Source organism: Alosa alosa, chromosome 7 (genome assembly GCF_017589495.1).
Source record: "Alosa alosa isolate M-15738 ecotype Scorff River chromosome 7, AALO_Geno_1.1, whole genome shotgun sequence".
NCBI lineage: Eukaryota > Metazoa > Chordata > Actinopteri > Clupeiformes > Clupeidae > Alosa > Alosa alosa.
The window spans coordinates 19,693,396-19,707,100 of NC_063195.1; the positions used below are offsets into that span (position 1 = coordinate 19,693,396).

Here is a 13,705-nt window from a genome sequence, read left to right on the forward strand (position 1 = left end):
ACTCAAAATCTGATGCATATTTTCACGACTAGTGTCATAGATTTTCACAATCTTCTTAGTTACTTTGGTTCGGCTAGGTATAATGTATCTCAGCTCAAGTTAATGAACAAAATTAATGAAACCTTCACCCTTCACCATGCTAATTGGCCTCATGTCTCAACAAATGAACTTTGCGAGCTTCGAGTTTATAGCTTCTTTCCGTGCAGCACGTAGAGGTGCAGACGGGGGGAGAAGTGTGTCAGTCTTGGCTGTTTAGCAGGTGGCTCTATCGGGTCTAGGTCTTTGTATTCATCTGGATGATGAAGCTGAATATGCCCCCTCATATTTGTAGTCAGGGCTCTCAAGTTTTGAAGTTTGCAAGGAGTGAGACTTTGTTTCTCAGGGGGGAGGGGGCGTGGCATTGGCACAGTGGCACGCCCCCTCCCCCCTGATCGAAGTACATGAAAGTCCTACGTCTGCTTGAACTACTCGTGGCACCACGCCACCTCCCCCCGATCAACAGACCCACCCTCCACATGTCCCATCGACCCAGCTTCATGAGAGAGCACAAATTCCATTATTTCAAACACACTGTTTTATTTATTCTAGAACCCTATAGTAAATAATAATAAATAATAATAACATAAATTATAATAATAATTTCACACAAATGGGCCCTTTGAAAAGCAATGGCTCATTCTGCTCTAAACAAACAGAAAACAACCAAATGAGAAAAAGCACATTTAGCCCCAAAATGGTCTCTTGAACAGTGGTGGTTCTGTCCGTGTGTGTGTGTGTGTGTTTATGAGTGATGTTGTGTGTTGTAAGTGTTTGTGGCAGATTTTGATGCCTTGATGACTGATATTGGGGGCTCCCATTTAAAGCACTGTGGTTCAATGTCAGCCATTTTCACAGTCATGAGGCCATCCTTAAAAATATTCTTGTTTGCAAAAAATATTCTTGTTTGCAGTAATAGCCAAAAAAAAAAGTAAAAAGTACAAATTTGGTCATGGTGATTACGTAGGTATGAATTTAAACAAATGTGCATATTGTGACGTAACTGACTGGGTCCTCAACCCGTGCCTTCAGGCGCATCACTGCAAACCTCAATCTGATGCAGGTTATGTAGACCAGCCTTTCTCAAACTTCTTTGACCTGAGGCCCAGTCATGGCAGACTTTGGGGTCATAGGGCTCATCTACACATACCCAACCTAACTCCCTCCAAATCAAATTGTCATTATCATTATCACAATCATTATTATGCCTATATTGTTATACATGCACTTTCACTTAAATGTTTTGTGACATGCACATCAGAGGACTGCTTTATTAATGTAAGATTAAGACTAAGATATAATTAGTTTCATTGCTTTTGCATGGTTGCATGATGCTTGCATAAGAAAATAAATACTTCTCAAAACAGCAACAATTATATGGGTGCTATTGTTTTGGGATGTTTCCCTCATGCAACCATCATACATTGGTAGGAAATGGAGAAAAAAAATACATGTTTTTTAATGAAGTTTAATTTGAATGCCTGAATGTAAGGATTCAGGAAACACAATACCAGCTTTTTTGGCAAGCAGATAGGCGTAAATCACTGATCTGTTGATCTTTAACAGAGAAGGCTAGTTTTTGGCCACGTTATATTCAAATTTGACTATACAATACTCAGTGCTATACAGTGTATTATACAGTCTCTGCTCTGTTTCTATGGAAGTTCCAAAAATCAATGTTGTTCTATTAAGTGTCGTTAAACAATTAAATAGCATTCAACAGGTTGAAGCTTAGCTTTGATACCAACGTTATCGATTAGTTTCAGTTTCTCTCGTGCAGACGCCTGCATTGAATGAACGCTCATAACACCACTTTATTTTATGGCTCCATGTTTAATGACATCGATAGCAGAAGCGTTTGTTTTCTTTTTTTGTCGGTCCGCGGTATCTTGATCTGCGCAGCAAATTATCAGACGAAGCACCGGGCCTAATTTCACTCCACGACTCTGCGGACCAGCAGTCTCCACGTTGCGGACCCACATCAAAACAAAACTATTTCCTGATTGGTTGGGAAATCGTTTTTATTGGCCGATAGGTTAGTAACTGAATAGCAGCTCTCTGAGCTGAATGAGCGCACAGACAGCAACGTTTTTAAACGTTTGTGTGACACGTTTGTAAAATATAGCCCTTAGAAATTTCTGTGCGGGCAAGTTAATAATTTCTCGGAGTGAGAAATGCCATGTGTGGCGTGTGAGCGTGTGAAGTCATTGAAATGTGTGTGTCTCACGCTCAATGCGTAAGACTTGAGAGGTCTGTTTGTTAGTGCTGCTGTGGTAAGGGAAGTCACGCTCGCACAGTTTACATACCACTTTGTCCTTCTTCACTGTTTGACCTATAGTCCAAAACCCAAAGTGCTTCCATATCGAACTCCTAAAATGATTAGGGGTTATCACTTGTGGCACAGGTTTATCGCCGTTATCCTCCATTTTATTTTCGCAAAACACCAACAGCAGCTGATTGAAACTAATAGGCTAGGCGCCGCGTAAAATTGGTGGGAATGTTATTTTTAGTTTTCGCAACGCCTACTGCACTTTCGGAATTCTTCATTTTATTTTTCTGCTTGTTTGTGAGTTTTGTTACATCTGTCTTTTTATTTGTTTAATTTGTTAAAAATGAATAGTGTAGATAATTGGTTAAAATCGATTCGCCATTTTCGTTTTCAAAACTTGTGTTGGTTGGTCCAATCGATTGTGCCATAGATTTTCGAACGTAAAGTGACACCCCTATTCACTACCCCATGGCCATCAAACAGTTGGGGCCATTAAGGCAGTATTAAGGCAATGAGGTTTGAGGCCAAACATATGGCAACAAAAGAGTGCTACTCGTGCGATAAAACATGCATTCGGGCGTATTATATTATTTCACACTCGTAGATATTAACTGCGAGTGCGCAAATTCTCTCTGCGTGCGCGCACTCAGAGGAAACTTCTCCCCGAGCGAGGAGGAATCTGACCAGCACGCCAAACAGTCACTCGAAAATCACTCAGCTCTCTCGAAGTTGATGTCTGCTGGCGCTAAGTGATTTTCTGCTTCTTAGGGGCGGTAACCAGGTTGGTCAGTCCCTCCAGGAATTTGCGATTGCAACAATTAACGCAAATTCAGCAAATCCCCGCAAATTCTGGGCGACCTCGCAATTTTGTCCACACACCACAACTTTTTCACGAATTTGACCAATCAACGTAGTTTCCCCGTGAAATTTCACCTACCATTACAGTCCCTCGCGCAGAACATTGTTCGTTCCTCTGCAGTTTTGATGACAATAAATAGAAGGCTAACGTTGGTGTTGCTAACCTACCCAAACATCCCAAGTCTCCCGGAAGTTCCGGGAGTCTCCCGCATATTGATAGCGGCTCCCTGACGCCCGCAAATTAGATAAAATCTCCCGGAATCTAGAGTGAGCGATCAAGAGCGTGCATGCAAGACCGCGTGTGCATCTGAGTCTAGCGCGCACACGAGGGGAGAGAGAGAGAGGTGGTGCGTGTGTGTCTGAGCGCATCAAAGACAGAGAGCATCCTGATAGGCCTGTTTCACTAAATCAACCAATCAGTTTTCAGTGTAGGCGGGCTTTTATGTCTTTTCTCCCGAACTTAATTAATCAGTTCAGTAGAAACAGGAGCGTCATGGTAGAGTCAGTGCCTCAAAAAAAGAAAAATGTAAGACCCATTTCAAAGAGTAGGCTAGTGACTTTAGCATTGCCCACAGCGGGTTAAATGATTGCAAAAGACATGTTGAGGTGAGTTTAACAAGTGCCAATTCATGTGCATATTATTCAGGCCTATAGCCTACTAGATGGCTAGTTGCCAAGGCTACATGAAAAGACCAAACTACCTAAATCTACATATTTTATTTTCACAATTTCTATCTATAGTCCTTCCTTATTTGTTGTACTGACATTATTGTATAGGCTAAAGTTTTTTTTTGTTTTGGGGGGGGGGGGGGGGTAGGGGGCGGGGTTGGGCTATGCAAACATTGGCAAACGTTTACATCTGGAGATGTCCTTTTAGCTCATGTCATGTTTGTAGCTTGTGGGCTTAGTTTGTGTAGTGCTACCAAAAATCATAGAAATTAATAACATTGCAAGACATTTACCTCTTCTATGATCCAAGAATGATTTCATTGAAGTTATTTTTTTAACATAAATTTTAACTAATGACAAAAAAATCCAGAATTGCATCCACATTTTGTAATGAACTAAGCAAAAAGGTTATTTGCACTCATAGCCGAACACAGTGAGATGGAAGCCTTCCAATTCACTAACGTCCTTAAAGTGGCAGGTTGTCAATTAGACTTACACACCACCAATGTAATGACATTAAAGAGAAGTGTAGTCTAATAGTTTAAATCAATAGGACATTTCTAGATAGTTAACTAGAGTATCAGTCCCATGGTATCTCACAAGAAACAATTATCTCACAAGAAACAATTATAATTAATAAGCGTTGATTCATATTCATAAACATTTATTTTCAGAATAAATGAACAAGCAAAGACAACCCCTCACATCACTTACAATTGTGAATTCATATTTATATACACTGAAACATTCATATTCATAGTCATTCCAGTGTGAAAAGGGACATTTGAGAATGGAAAAAAAAACATTACAGTATACATTCATTGTCATTCAAACCAGTGTGGAAAAATCCACCTTCACCTCATTGTACTGTATGTTCACTGTGTGATCTGTGTGTTCACTAATTCACGGATGGGATAAATGCAGAGACCAAATTCCTTACACAAGTATACTTGGCCTATAAACCTGATTTACATTTAAAGAGAATTGTGTTGCACTGCATTTCATGTGTTTCATAAGTGTGTTCCAGATCTTGAGTGTGCATTTATTCTACAATCTTACTAACGTCATCACCTAAGGAGGAGGTCTTTATCATGGCCATCTTGCGCAAATTGTCCTGAGGTATTATAGAGAAATATGTACTTATTATAAGTTAACAACCTGAACCTGGTGATGGAAACCTTCCTAGAGATACCGGTACTTCCTGGGTCTCCATCACCCGTCCCAGAACCAAAGAAGCCTGGATAACAGGTGAAACGTTTTTCAATTTCAAACTCCAAAAGAAGTCCAATTGCCTACAACTTGGCACTTAGCTACTAACCAAAAATCAATTAAAGTTTTGCACTCAAAACCACTTGAAAACTAAGCAATAGTGCTAAAAGCAATTCAACTGATTAAGTGGATATATAATACTTAGCATTTACCAAATTCGGGCCGCCATTCTGCAAAGTTAGAACAAACCCAACTTTGGACAGCGAGGCATCATGTCAAACATAGGCTAGCCTACCTTACCTAGCTAACCGTTTGGCATCTTAATAACGAGAAGCCAACGTGCGGGCTAATCGCTAGATAAACATTTTCTATTAGCCTACTAACAGTCTACAGATTAAAGCACAGTAGGAATTTGATGTAATAAGCTATATTCACTGTTGAGTTGCCTGCCAGACATGGGAGCTAGCTAACGTTAGCCCAATTTTAAGTTAGCTATTTGCTAGCATTAGCTAACAAAACGTTAGCGTTAGCTAGAATGCACAAAGACTAATGCTGATTAAGTTAACTTCACAACACAAAATATTTCTCAAACATATTTTCATCCATTGCAAATGCTTGACTCAATCCAGGTTATCCTACCTGAAAAATGCCTGCTCAGCAGCAGAGTTCGAAAACGCCTTAACGTTAGTCTTTTTCTTCAGGAACTCCTTCCCAGGCTTTCTTAAAGGAGAATTCCGGTGTGAAATTGACCTTAGCTGCACTGAAAAATGTTGCCGAGTACTTACATGTGTCCAATAGGCACCTTCGGTCACCCCCTAGTATTCCAAATTGCGCCGATTTTCGCCGAACTTGCATAAGGTTTTCAGCTAGCTGTGGGGGCATAGCGTAGCCTATGCAGCTAAATCGCTATTTTTACACCATTAAATGTTCCAAGTAACTCCACACTGCATTGGTAGACTTCTGAGGGTCCTGACATTTAAAACGAGATACTGAGAACTTTGGAAGTGCACAGGAAGTTTATTAAAAAAGACTGTTTATACAAGCAGTACCTTCAGAGAATCTCTCCGCTGGCCGCCATCTTGTAATGAAGTCGCGATCAGTCGACTGCCGAGCACAAACGAACAGGAAGGACAGGGGAACAAATTGCAAAAGTAATTACAAAATTACAAATTACTAATTACAAAAGTAAATAGGAAATATATATTTACTGTCTACATGAGCATGAGTACACTGTATTAACGAAGCTCAAAAGGTTTTACATCAGTGATGGGAATCTCGCGTAATGTTGTTGACGGAAGACGTGCTGCACACGTGAAGGAAACAGCTGATCAGTTGCTGCACACGTGAGAAGGAGTGACCGGCCGGCATGTGTGCAGGCTACAGGTATACCTGACATTACGGAGGAAGACGAGGCGAAGAGCAGGAAGGATGGTTCGTGTATGTGCAATACCAGGTTGTGGCAAGAGGATGAGGAGCTACAATCTAGAAACGTTTCACAGGCTACCTTTCCAGGAGCCCTGTGGCTTGTTGTTTTCCAACTCGATGTCGAGACACCTGTCAATATTCTAAAACAGAAGGATTACCGTGTATGTAGTCGACATTTTGATGCAGACGAGTTTGCTATCCCTACAAGAGGATCAAACCCCCCAAGACGGGTACATCTGAAGAAAAATGCCATCCCGAAAGCGACGTAATTGCTCTGGAGGTATGTATGAAATTGTTGGACTATTTGCATGTAAATCACACCGTTTTGGAATCGTGTAACGTTACATGACCAAACTTTGCTTGCTAACAAGTCACTAGGCTTTGTATTCCGGAGAGCAGTTTATGCTGACGTTACTTTTCCTAGCCCACCATCAGAAATAGAAAGAAATGTAGTTTGGGAGGGAGGAAGGGGTGGGCGTTGTTTCAGTGTGTATTTTGATAAATGGAATAGATGCATGCGTGGGGGACCGAATGCTTTCCAGGTAACCTAACCTGGCCGAACGTGACTCGGGGTCCGCCGAGGTGAGTGGGGGATGGTTGCACCCATTGCATTGGGAATGGTGTCCAGCAGTCACTAGTATCCGGAAATGTTGAATAGCGTAATAGTCATTTATATTTTGCAGATCCGATGATTTCAAATTCCTCGTATAACTCTGTGTCTTCGTATTCTGCCATCTTCTCAAGATTTGCAAACTTCCAAGTCCAGTCCACAAGTAATGTTTAAGGAATATAGCACGAGTGAGAGTGGGGTTGGTCATGGATATTCCCACGGGTGTTGTTCGGCCAGAGCCAGGAGGCCGAAAGTGGCGCAGGCAACAACAGCCGGGAATATCCATGACCAATCCCATCATCACGAAAGTGCTATATTGCTTTTTATACAACAATTCTACCACAAACTAAATAATCTGAAAACACCCCATTATTGTTTAAAAATGTTAATTTCGACAACATTCTTACGCATCAAAAAATAGTTCCCTTTTCAATAGACAGCGTCTTGGTTGCTAGGTAACCAACATTCCAGACCCCTCGTTATGGGTCTTTGTGGTTTACATGTCTTCTTGAAAGAAATGTTGAAATCACATTCATATCTAGGTTTGCTGCATGCATGTTACAAGGACACTGGGCCATGTCATGTACATGGTACATCGCAGAACCAGTCAACTTTATTATATAATGTTTCATTGTGAAATTGTACTACATTAAATTCAGGCATGTGTTCAGTCTATGTACGTTGTACTGTCTAACTTACAAACTCATCCATGCTTGTTGGATCAACTAAGTAAGTAACGTTAGGCTAGCTATCATAGTTGCTGTTTCTGTGACGGTGGCATTAACGTTAATGTTTTATGTTACGTTAACGTTATGGCAGTCTCATTTATATTAGGCCTACCTTAGTTCTCAGTAAGTTACAGTTTATTATATTCATATAATTTATATAAAACATTCGCTAGTAGTGCTAGGCCTAGTATGTTACTGTCACAATGTTAGGCTGAAGATGATGTGCTGCTGGTTAACGTTAACGTGGAGGTTTAGCTGCTACCAGCTAACTTATGTAACGTTAACTCCTCGTAATCATGTAACGGTTTTTGAGTTTAATTCGGCTAACTTTAGCAATATTGATATAAGTTAACTTTAAGTCACATCTGACTTAGGGGTCGACCGATTATTAGGGCCGATATTTAGCATTTTTATAATAATCGGTATCGGTCATTTTTTCCACCGATAAGCCGATATTGAAATGGATAAAAAATGAAACGCGCTATTTTGTCTGTAAAGCGTCTCTCACTCCCTGCATTTATATAGTATCTATATATATATATATACTTTTTTGATCCCGTGAGGGAAATTTGGTCTCTGCATTTAACCCAATCGGTGAATTAGTGAAACACAAACAGCACACAGTGAACACACAGTGAGGTGAAGCACACACTAATCCCGGCGCAGTGAGCTGCCTGCTACAACAGCGGGGTTAGGTGCCTTGCTCAAGGGCACTTCAGCCGCGGCCCACTGGCCGGGGCTCGAACCGGCAACCCTCCGGTTACAAGTCCAGAGTGCTAACCAGTGGGCCACGGCTGCCACATTTGCCACTCTGTGGTCAAGAGCATTGTCCCGCCCACTACACCGTCTGATTTGTTAGTTAGCACGAATGCAGCCAATCAGGATCGAAGACTGAACACAGACAAAGTTTAGGATTCTCACTGAGGCAGACTGGGCTTCAGCTGTAGCCTACGGAGCTATTTTTCGAACGTAAGGAAGGTAGCCTACATTGCTGAAGTTTCAGTGAATCACAATCATCTACACTGAAGTTACAAAAACACCACTTTGTAAGCTATTGTCTCTTTGATCCGGATCAATAAGTAAAGCACCCACTTCCTTCATTTAGCGAATTCCCGATTGATGCATTACTGATGCTGTTTACTAGTTAGCCCACAAACTCGGTGCTGCGCTGCGGGGAGTTCTCTGCCTCCGCCTCGTTTCGTTAATTGTGAATAACGGGACACCTCGGCGGACATAGTACAGACAAGTCCTAAATTATGCGATAGCGAACTTCAAAAAGTCTAATTGCTCCTTTTTGAAACGGACTGTCAGAAAAGACTACATGCATCCAGGGCCAACCGTAATTTAATCCGACCTGAACAAAATCGCGTCATGAGCTGGCTATTAACGTGCCTTTTAGGCTCTCAAAAGTGTGGCTTATAGCCTACACATGGATACAAATTGCATGCTTAAATAGCCTAAGAACTATTTTAAAACTGTTTTGTTAAACTATTCAACCGTAACACTTGCCATCACGCATGCACCTCTTCCTCTCCCTCTCGTGCACTCACACACACGATGGCAAAGCATCCTCTTTGTGACAGGTCCCTTAACAAGCACATAGCCCATTGTGCAGGCCTACTCTATGAAAATAATTGCCATCACTCAGCTCTTGGATTAACATGATACACAGGATTTACACTTGCAAAGTGATGCAAGTTGATAGACAATTGTGTATCAAAAGAAGAAAGAAAAGTTTGCATAATTAAATGATTTTTAATTAAATTTTTGCAGCATATAGCCTTTACTATCTACCCCCCTTTTTGACAACTGACATATCGGTTTTACATATCGGTTATCGGCCTCCTGTTTTGGTAATAATTTATATCGGTATCGGCCCTGAAAAAACCATGTCGGTCGATCCCTAATCTGACTATCATTAACCGTTCGGACGAACAGCGCGAATGGCTGTTGGCTGTGCAAGCAAACATCATCAATGAGCTCACCCAGCTGGCTAACGTTAAATATACCTTGCGAAACTGAGTGATGCTAACACCATCTTTAGCCCGGCATTTTGACAGTAAACTCAAAAAACATATAGTATATATATAAATGATTATTCTAAAGTTTCACTTGTAAGTAGCCTTCAGTTTCAGTTGAAAATTGTTATCTAACACTGTTTATCTTTTTTTCTTCTATTTCTGCTAGGTGCTGCTTCACTCTGCTATTGGTGGTGGATCAGGCTCACTGCAACCGTTGGTCTAACGTTTGGATGCAGCACACGAGAATTTCTAAACGAAAAAAGTGAATAAATGTACTTGCTTTTCAAACTGATAACAAGTTGTCAATGGTTATTTATGCAAGTTTGTGTAGCCTAAACCATACCTAGGCCTAGCCAAATTTATCCTGGCTGTAGATAAAGCAGGATATGAATTTCCCAAAATTACTGTATATAATATTACAGCACTGGTATTACTACTGTACTTAGTTACAGTATGATCCATAAGTACTGTGATTAAAAATACGGTAGACAATTCAATACTGTATACATTACAGCAGTGGTAGTACTACTGTAGTTTGCATTTACAGTATCAGGCATAGGTACTGTGATTTCATATACAGTAGGTGTACTGTAGAGTGAAATACAGCAACTTGCTGGTTATTTGCTGCCAGCAAGTTGATGTAAATTTTACGTTAAACTTTTTACAGTGTATATATTTACTATTTACTTTTGTAATTAGTAATTTTGTAATTACTTTTGCAATCTGTTCCCCTGTCCTTCCTGTTTGTTAGTGCTCGGCAGTCGACTGATCGCGACTTACAAGATGGCGGCCAGCGGAGAGATTCTCTGAAGGTACTGCTTGTATAAACAGTCTTTTTTAATAAACTTCCTGTGCACTTCCAAAGTTCTCAGTATTTCGTTTTAAATGTCAGGACCCTCAGAAGTCTACCAATGCAGTGTGGAGTTACTTGGAACATTTTTAATGGTGTAAAAATAGCGATTTAGCTGCATAGGCTACGCTATGCCCCCACAGCTAGCTGAAAACCTTATGCAAGTTCGGGAAAAAATCGCTAATTTGGAATACTAGGGGTGACCGAAGGTGCCTATTGGACACATGTAAGTACTCGGCAACATCTTTCAGTGCAGCTAAGGTCAATTTCACACCGGAATTCTCCTTTAAAGGAGGTCTGTCAATCAAATCTCAACTGCGTTAGCTGCGTTAACATTACAGACTAAGTAATAACGTATACAAAGAAGACTAATGTTGATGTTAAGCTACACTAACATATTTCTCAGAAACATACTCAGATGAAATTTTACACGAGTCATCACAAATGCCCGAATTCAGCCAAGGGATTCTTACCTGAAGAAACCTCTGCCCAGACACCTTTGTCTTCTTCATTTCAGCAGACTTCCACAACTGAGGGCTGGTTACCGCCCCCAAGTAGAGACCCACGGGAGCAGAAATTCACTTTGCGCGACCAGACATCAACTTCGAGAGAGCGATTTTCGAGTGACTGTTTGGAGCGCTGGTCAGATTCGTCCTCGCTCGCAGTATATTTTTCCTTGCTCGGGGAGCAGTTTCCTCTGAGTGCGCAGCGCACGCAGAGAGAATTTGCACGCTCGCAGTTAATATCTACGAGTGTGAAATAATATACGCCCGAATGCATGTTTTATCACTTGGTTTTCTGTTGCCATACAAACATGTTTTTTTAAACGTATCAGCCATGTACATGGCGTTCCCGGTATCAAATTATGCAATGTTACCACTTCATGTCGAACTCGGTGTTGTCACAGATTCATTGGGCCAGAGCATAGTTCATTTCTTGCCACCATTGAGGTCATAGACATCCAGGGTGCCTTAGATGTCCCTCTTTTCAGTGAGGCCTATATCTTCCAGCATGGGTAAAATATAAGGGCACTGAGTACAGATCAGGGATGATGGTACACCTCTCCTGTGACTCTGGAAGTGATCCACAGTTTGGGTTGATTAAAACTGTGCTGGTGCTCAATGAAACCACACAATCACCCATAATTAAGGTGGTCAATCAAAAATGGCCTGGTTTTGAGAGGCACTTCTTTGTATACTCTGTTGTCCCCACCTCAACCTTAATAGCTACAAACATTGAGGACCTACTTGATCACAACCCTCTATATGCTGTCAAGTCGTACAGAGTGAATGACAACAGACTGTTCATTTCAATTTCGCTACAGAATTTTTAAAATTTGCCAAAATTGCCATTGCTGGTGTATTTAGTTCTATTGGTTATATTTCTTTGTTCTGTTCAGGGTTACAAATTGCCCGCCCTCCTCGGTACAAATTAACAACACATCATGTACAGGTAAGTAGAGGTAAATAGTGATGCACAAGAGAAAGTCTACCATATCACTAGGATTTACCATCAGCAAATAAAACCATTGATGTTTATCTCTTTATCATCTTTCCAGACTCACAGTGCTGTGCTAATTAGGACCATTAACAGAAGACCCACAAAATTCTGCAGTTCACATATCACAGGAGACAGCCAATGAGGAAACTGAATTCCCTTCCACTTGTTTTTGAAGTCATTCCTGTGTTTGTAAGTCCCATTTTCACATCTTGGTTGCCGGTTATACTGTATAACAAGTTCCAAATCTACTAGCCATGTAAAACCTTTGCACATGCAACCACACTGGCTTCCAGTGGCCTAGGTTGCTCCTGGCATACAAGTCCCTACGTAACCATGCCCCACTGACCAGAAAATCCCCACCCCTGTCTATCCATCTAACCATACACCTGCTGATTTTAAAAGTAAATTGAAAATCTATTTTTTTTTCTGGTATATGGACAGACTAACTTTAAAAAAAGACTATTATGTGCCTTAATAAAATGTATAAATGTAATGTATTGTTTGTGAATTCTCTATTTTGAAGGATATTGGACCGATAATGTCAGCCACCTCAGATGGCAGGGCAATTCTCAACAACTTAGGCCATACTGGTCAATTGCTCTCTAAGGAGAGAAGATGATAATTTTAGATGAGAATTTTAGTTTACTTAATGGAGACATTTGGGGAAACGCAAGTACATTTATGTGAATGGCGTTCTTTAATACCTCATTTTCAACTTGACATTTAGTATGCAATTCATATTGTTAGTGGATAAACATTTGCTTTGCCCTTTTCAAACATGTTGCTGTTGTACATGTACTGTACCTGTACTGTAAGTGTATTTGTAAATTATATGTGAAAATGATTGTTTGGCTTCATCCCTGCCATTCTTTTGTTTATTGTTATTTAACAGAACCTCAACCAACACAAAAATTGCCCTTGCTAATTCGTTGATCCAGACATTCCCATGTCTAAGGGATTCCTCTGACACTGGCAGGAAAAATTGCCCCTCCATTTCCAATTTACTACTACAGTAGACTATTCATCAAACGTCTATAAACAAAAGAAGCAAACAACAAGTAGATCTATGTTAATAATTATAGGCTATCCCAATTCAAATGATATGGTAGCCTATAGGCAGACAATTTGTTGTGATTTGCGAGCAAATACATTTATTAAATAGTAATAGTATATCAATGGAATAAAGTTTGTTAAAAATTCACATGGAGGTCTGATTTGAATGACAGCTAGCTGAACCAATAAGACAACATTAGAATGAACTATCCTGTCTGGAACTAGGCTAGGTGCAGAGAATAAATCCCCATGGTAACTTGTGTTCCATCTCTTTTGTGAATTCACAACATTTTTGGGAAAGTTAGTAGCCTGGCGGGCCATCCTATATCATTGAAATGTATAGTCTGGAATCGAACCATTCACCTCGCTTAATCCAAGTCTTTCAAACTGCCTAGGCATGCAATAGACCAGCGCTACGACCATATCCGTATCCGGTCGGCAAAACGGCAAATACATCCTTCTTCGAAAGGAATGACT

The 13,705-nt window shown here is 40.6% G+C and overlaps 1 protein-coding gene across 1 annotated transcript in view; it reads left to right on the plus strand.

Annotated features, from left to right (window-relative positions):
* LOC125298155 (histone H3-like) overlaps positions 1 to 13,705 on the plus strand; it is a 781,614-nt gene that overhangs the window by 239,816 nt on the left and 528,093 nt on the right. The window lies entirely within an intron of this gene.